Here is a 7914-nt window from a genome sequence, read left to right on the forward strand (position 1 = left end):
TCCAGCCTCAGCCTCCCTCACGGTGCAGCCCTGGTGAAAGAGCTGCTGTGCTGTGCTGCATGTGTTTTTCTAGAATTAATTAATGCCCTTCTATTCTGTTTTCTCTCCGCCTCAAGTAGGGGGGGGAGAGGAGGGGAAATAAAAGCAAGTTTTTCCCTCGAATGGCTGGTAAAACGCGACAGTCTGATGTTTATTACTGCTGCAGCAGATCAGACAATACTGTCAGCACTTACAGAGTCTGGTGAAGCACCTGTCTCCTCCCAAGCTCTCCAGCAGGCAGCCATCCCCAGCACTGTTTCAAGTGGTAAGACAATAGCAAATGAAAAGAAAATTCCCTGTTCCAAGGCTATTTTTACCAGAGTGGTGCAGTTCCTGTTCAGTAGACTTATTCCTCTTAATCTACATCACTGATGATATTGGATGCTATTTTAGGCATTGCATAAAATGTTCACCCAGTCTTTGCTAAAAAAGAAGCAACCAACCCACAAGTCCTTTGTTAAATGCTGGTTGCAAGATTTCAGCAGTGGTTTGGGTGGAAAGATCTTAGACTGAGGTTCTGGAAGCATCTTGCTTGGTTTAGGAACACAAGTTGTGCGTGACCTTGTGTAAGCCCAAGCCCCATGGTTGGTTGGTTGGTTGTTTTTCCATTATTCCAAAAAAAAGGAGAACACTACCACTACCTCTTTAGGGTTTAGGCTCTTCTAAGTAATCTGTTGCAATGGAAGCTCTCTCCTGCTCTGCCCAGCATCTTGCAGAGAAGGACCCAGTTTGCAGCTGGATCTTCTAAGCTCTCTTACAGTGCAGTAATGAAACTGAGTGCACAATCTTGTGTGAAAATCAGAATTAAAGAGAAAAACCCACCTGCACAGGTGAAATCTTTTAGAGTTTGGACCAGGCTTCAGTCACAGTCTCACCACCTTCTGTACTGAGACTGTAAATGTCTTTACTCCTCTTCAAGAGATACTGTGCTGAAAATGTAATTTAAACATTTCCAGGTCTTTGACTTATCAGCTTCCTAATATTTGTATTTTCACTGCACTGATTTTATGTGATGAGTTTCATGCTTTTGTGGCTAAGCCAGGTAACCATGATGTTAAATCTCAGGGCTAAGCGTTCTCTGTGTTCCAGCATTTACCTGGATTAGGCCCTTCATCCCTGTCTCCCGTGCCTTTGTCTTGTCAGAAATGTTTTCATAGGTGTATGAAAGACATATCGCAGGGCAGCCAGAACAAACTCGATGATTAACTCTTTTATTTACAGTATCTTATGATGAAGCCATTTGCCATGGGCTGTTTTGACAGATTGTGTCCCTGGAAATGCTTGCTTGGGCAGATCAAAGGAGGCTTGGATGGCTGGTTGAAGATTTATCCATAGGCTCCGGAGTGTAGGACAAAGCCTGGCAATACGTGTCTGTCCCTTATGAGTCACGTGAGTTCTGTCAGGAATGTCTGAGAGAAGCTACAGGACAATTTTCCGGACTTCCTGCTATCCCTCCACCATCCCAACTCCCTGGGGGTGTTTCTGGGGCCTCCCAGAGCTCGTGGCTACTTTGGGGGAAGTGTGGCTGGGAAGGGGAGCTGTAGAAGGGAGGGAGGGACCAGAGCAATGCTGTGAGCAAACACCAACTGTTAAATGGTGGAACTGAGGAAGACGAGGGCAGGATTAGGGTTTCCTTGGTTTCTGCAGGGAATGAGCTCTGCAGTGGGAGGTTTGGCAGCAGCAGGCACCCCTCCTGATGAGTCACAGGACGCTTTTTCAGAGGAAGGGTCTAAGAACTGCGCTAGTGCTGCTCTTGCTCGTTTTTTCCTTTTGTTCCAAAGGCCTTTTTGCTGCCATGTGGTACCTGCTCCACTGCCACCCCTGTCCCATACAGCCTATCTTTGGGGCTACCTTCCTCCATTTCCTCATCCTCCTCTCTGCTGTGGTGGTTTAAAGAGTGGTGAAAAATTGTCAGGTCAGGATGGATGCTTTGTAGTCACCAAGATCTGTTTATAGCAGCGAGGGTGGAAATTCTGGTTGATACAAAGTTTGATGGATGTGTGAAGTCATCTTGTCGTTGTTGTGGGGGAAGACAGAAGGGAATCGATTCCCTTTGCAGTCCTCTACCCCTAAAGTTTTGGGAGAGAAGCCCTGGAATTTGCTGGGAAATTTGTTACTCTTCCTGCAAGCCCCTTGTCCCTTTCAAAGGTAAATGGTGTTTGTTAGACCTCTCCCAAAATTTGTGATAGGGAGATATTTCATTTTCCTCTTCATATCCTTCCCTTTTAAGTGCTGTGCTGACAGAGGGACTGAGAAGCACCAGCTTCCTCCTGCAGAGTGGGTCTAGTTGACTTGTGTGTCCTGACTGCAGGGAAATTTAAGCCTGTCTTCAAGTCCTTAAGAGTGTGGTTGGGCTCATTGATTATTCCTGAATGCTCCTTCACTGGTTATGCTGTTTCAGTACAAAATCCCAATGCTCAAAAACAAACCAGTTCATCTTTTAACTTTTACTCCCTCCCTTAAATATTCAGCCCTCTACACCTTCTCGGCCATCCCTCCCCAGTTGTGCTGTCACCTCCCACAGCACTGGGTGGTTTCCAAATTCCCAGGTCCCTTTTCCTACTGAGATTAGTGTTGTCCTGGAGAAAGCCTTGGAATAGGGAGGTGAGATCAAAGCAGCCACAGCTGAACAGTGGCAGTAAAACTGGACCCCTCGCAGCAGCTCAGTTTTGAGCTGAACTGTGCAGTGAGCCCCGTTCTGCTCTGTATTAGTCCTGAAGTGTCCCTGCTTGCCCCTGCAGTCCTGTAGGACTTCTGCATTTTCCCTGGCTTTATTTCCCCTTGGTGTGAATAAGCAAATGCAAGGCTCAAATAACAGCATAGTCAAGCTGGTTCCAATAAGCAAGCAGAAGCATTAGATAGAAAAATAAAGGGGGAGAGCAGATCACCCTCCTAATCCGTAATGCAGAAAATGCTAAATCCCTCCAGCCCTCCTTTCCAGCCTGTACCGTCCATAAAACCTGCTTGGGATTTGGATCGGCGTGGCGGGGAAGCCGGGTGTGCCGCTGCCTGTGTGCAGTGCGTGCCTGTGTGCCTCTGGCAGCAGCACAAAAGAAACCAGTTGATGATATTCATAGGATTAAAGGCCCGATTCCTGGGGACACACTTGGTTGGATGCAATTAAAATGCCTGTCAGGCATTTGATACCAGCAACCCCTTGACAAACTGCTTCAGCAGCCGCGAGGTGCAGCATCCTACTGTAAGTGGATGATGGCGGAGCTGGCTGGTTTGTCATCATTCTCGAAATTTCTGTGGCCAGAGAACTCCCTCTTCCTCTCCCACTCACCCTCTTTTCCTTTTCACCACTGCGGGGACTTCTTCTAATTTGCAGTTTTCCTTTTCCTGGCGTACACATGGTAGATACAAGCTGGTGGCTTGCAGACTGCGTCTGTCTGGAGATAGGCAGCGAGCCGATGGATAACAACACTCCAGGAGAATGATTATGCAGCAGTTATTTAAGGATAGGCTTTTGTGGTATGGCAGCATGTGAGCTGGTAACGATTTTATTTTAAAAATGTCAGCTTTGTTTGCTTGTTGAGAATTTGCAAGAGTTATACCTTTATACTGAAGCTTTTTTTGGATTTAGTCTGCTGTAGATTAAATTCTGTAGTGGTGCCCACTGGATGAATTCAAATGAATAGGTAATAAACCTCTGTGGGTTTGTTTTGAAATACATTGATGCATGCATTATGTGTGTTATATGTACACACACCTCCATACACACACACGCCTGTATGGATATGTTTATGCATCTGTGTCTTTGTACAAGAGAAGAAAAACTTCTTGTAGCTGAAAATTGTTTTTCAGCCAAAAATAAGTATTTTCAGGTTTTTTTTTTTTGCCCCTCCCTTTGTTTTGTGTTAACAGATTCTTCAGCGTATAGTCTTGGACGCACCGCTCTGGTTGGAATCTGCCTGTTCACCGACTGGAAAGGTACAGTGAATTCTACACCTCTCTTTGAATGTGGGAATGGATGTGATACAGGGTGTGGGCTGTTCTTTTTCGTTTCGTTTTTCTTTTTTGATTTAAACGATAGATGTTTCTCTTCATTTTGTCCAGCTGTGTTTTGTGGCAGCTTTGCAGAGATTTTCAAATCGTTTTGGCAGGCACTGTGAAGTTATTTTTGATGTGTATGCGTACGCTCTACCTAATTAATTAGTCCTTTGGGCTGCAGCTACCACAGGGCGAGATACAAACCTGGGTGCTTCTTTATTGTCTGCTTTGGTATAGTGAGGGTGCAGGGCTGTCTCCCATCATACCAGATTTGGGGGCATCTTAATATTGGTTTTAACATCAGCAAGGACAGGGTTAAACTTACTGGCTTGCTCGGAGCAGGTACAATCTATCACAGCAGAAAGCATAATGCTGGATTCAGACTGTATCACTTCCATGGGAGAGGGAAACTTCTTTTAACCCTTGCACTGCTGCCAAAAGCCCTGTGTGCTTCAGCTCAGGGCTTTTATGCTTTTTTCAGCAGCCTGGCAGGGCACGGTAGTGCTGGGTGGACATCTGTCATATGGCTTTTTGACACACCCCTGGCACTTCAGAAATGATGTCTATGTATCAAAAGGAAGAAAGCAAGCTGGGGTTTTCTTGACAGTGTCATTGCTACTTCCCAGGAGAAGTAGTTTTGTTGTCCTCTTCCCCCTAATCCCTTTTGGCCTTGGTAGCTTTAACCCCTTGATGCTGTAAAGGAAAGAGGAAGATAAAACCTTGCAGAATAGAAAACATTAAGTGACTTTGTATTGAACTTGCAGATGTGTCAGGTAGTTAAGGAATACAGATCTCATTGATTTGCAGTGGGGACTGTGCCCTTAAAAAAAAAAAATCTAAGCAGGATTGAAAATCTGCTCCCTCCACCTTGATACGGAGAGGGAAGGGCATATCCATCTTAAATTAACTTCTCAAGTGCCAGTTCTCACCCAACACCTACCAAAGCAGACTTTATGATTTGTTGTTCTTCCCAGGTGTCCCACAGGTGATCATAGTTCCTAGCTCCACATTTACACCTGGAGGGAATGTGTGTGTTTGTAGGGCAGCAACCAAAATATGTGTGTCTTTAGTATGAAGTTTCAGGGGACCTTTTGAAAACTAGAATGAAAAAGCTGATAAATTCTTCGGGAAGGGCAGTTATGTTTCATTGGAGAGAAAGCCTGGACTCCTGAAACGGCCAGTGTGGGTCCCCAGACAGGCAAGAACCTGGACATTGGCAAGGATGGGGGGCACTGCTGGCAGGAATGCATCCCTCAGGAAGGAGATGAATAATCACTCTCAGTGCAGTAAACTGGTAGGGCTGGTTGATAGGTGCTGCTTCCTGGGAGAAAGCACTTGTGAATTTTCCAGGATATTCTCTCCTGTTTTTCTTACATACAATTCTATTCCTTTTCTTCCTCTTCTACACATCTTTCTCTTGGCCCTTCTTTCTGCTTTGGCAGAAGGCTTCTTTCCTAATAGATTTTCCCGGCTAAATGAAATATTTGAAAGGAATGCTTCACTTGTTAGTTTTTCTTGGTTGCTTCAACTACTGTTTCCTCCTGGTATCAGTTATCACTAGAGCCACTGAAATAGAAAAACTTGATAGTATATAAAATGCTTTAATTCCTGAAAAATGCGTTCAGCGATCTGATTTTAGCTAAGAGCAAGTCCCTTCTCTTCCCTCTACTTTTAATTTCACTTCCATTATCCAAGGGCAACGAGCCAAACTGCAGTCTCATTCTGATTTCATTAATGTTTTGCAAATTTTGTCTCAAGGACTAACGTTGCTTGCTGGGCTTGATGTCAGAAGCCAAGGTTTTGCTGCAGCGTTGGAGGGGGGAAAGGAAAGAACTCTCACAAATAGAAATGATGGCATTGTTAGCAGATGAGTAGAACTGCCTAGTTTTTATAGTATTGGCGGGTAATGAGCCCAATTTGTTGACAACGTGATCCCTTCAGATGAATGGTTTTCATCTCCTATGGAAATGTCTCTTATCTCCCATGCACAGCATCTTATCAGCCCTCTAGGATTTATCAAAAACAAAGAGAGGGCATCAGCTATTTGTTATTAAATCAGAGTTGGTGGATACTTGTGGGGTTTTTTTTTTGACTGCATATGCGTATAAAAATACATATACATTTCTTACACTTCTGATTTATCTGCCATTTTAACCTCCTGCTTTGATCTGGGTTTTTAAGATTCATGTTACACATCATTCCTCCAGGCTACAAAGAAGAAAATGAGATGTTGTGCTGGCAAAAATGGAAATTATTTCAAGCAATGTAATTTTCTTGAAGAAGAGGCGAGGGGCACTTATGCTCTAAGAAGAGAATTAATTCTAGATTGACAGGACTTGAAAATCCTGTGGCCACAGGGGTAGTGTAAGGTGGCTTGGAATATCAAAAGGAAAATGGTTTTTTAGCTGATGGAGAAAGGCCTCAGCAGCCGGAGTGTGCGGTGGCAGTGAGGGGGGCTGGATTACAGTTTGTGGACTCCAGGGCACGCTCCCAGGATGACGTGATGTTTGGCACTCACCTACAATTAAACACATGACGTGGGCACCAAACGCGCCAAAGGCATCCGGAAGGAACGTGTGGTGTCGGTTCATGGCCAGGGCTCTCCTGCAGGGAGCAGCTTCAGAAATGAGCTTGGGCCCCGGTGTCTGCCCCTGTCCTGAGATCCTCATCCGGCTTTTTAACTGCCCTTGTGATGGCTCTCATGGAGGAGGTGAGGAGGGATTTTGTTTTCTGGCTGGCCTAGGCTGGGTTTTAACATTCCCGGTTTGTTTACTGGGGTTAGGGTTACATCACTAGGATTGATGTTGTCTTGCCCTTTGATTACAGGAAACACGTATTGGTTTGAGCATTGGAATTAATGGTGCTGAATTTCCTTTGATTTCTTGTCCTGTGCTTGATGAAGTGGAGATTTTCTTGCTGTTTTACTGATCAGAAAGACTGTCCCCTAGGCCAACTGTTTGGTGACAAGTAAGGGCCCTGTGTTACGGCATTTCTTTCAGCTGGGACAGAGCTGGGGTCGCTTGCAGGGTCTGCCTTTTGTACTTGAATGTCATGTACAAGTCATGGGACTTGTGGGAATACAGTTACCTTCATAACAGAGCAGGCTGAAATTGGTCAATGGACCCAAAAGTTATTAGCACATAATCCACACAAAACTGGTTTTCTGTGAGTAAGGCTGGAAGTAATATATCATACCCTCATGAAAGTTCTTTCCATATGGATTTACATCTTATGTCCTCTCCTCTCTTGCCACATTTTCCATTCCTTTTGTGCCAGAGTATCTCCATTTCTCTATGGCCTTGTGCTGTCAGCTGGGCAGGACACAGCATGAGTTAGTGCTGCTCTGGGGTGCTGGCAGGCCATGGTGTGCGTGTGCTGCCTGTCTGGAAGATCAGACCCAAAAAGTGGTGAGGTTATGGCAGTGCTTTCTTCATTTGAGAGGAGGACTCATTTCAGCTTCGTTTTTCATTTCTAGGAAGAAAACAAGTTTCCGTCCCTAAATTCTCTTGTCAAGCTAGATTTAAATATTAAGAACTAGGGACAGTTAAGCAGCAAAAGTTTGGGTTAGGAATGTTAGAAAGGACCCTCCATAACCTGTCAAGAAAATAATCATCAAAGCACAAGAATCCAATGGAGGGTAAACAGGAGCAGGAGCTTGGCTGACGTGACCTCAACTGGAAGAAGAAGTGAATAGGTGCAGGCCTGTGGTTCCTGTGAACAGCTGTAAACTGCCAAGTTAATGTCTAAAAATTTGTGTCCTCTTCCTCTTCCTGTTTTTTTCCATCTCTAAAACATACAAAGAAATACCAGTGCGTTTCTCAGGAGGAGTATTCACCAGCTTTGCAAAATGACTGAGATCCTTGGATTTGATTATGAGGCTTA

Source organism: Empidonax traillii, unplaced genomic scaffold (assembly GCF_003031625.1).
Source record: "Empidonax traillii isolate 1590-97213 ecotype Southwest subspecies unplaced genomic scaffold, ASM303162v1 scaffold223:size1722714, whole genome shotgun sequence".
NCBI classification, from domain to species: Eukaryota; Metazoa; Chordata; class Aves; order Passeriformes; family Tyrannidae; genus Empidonax; species Empidonax traillii.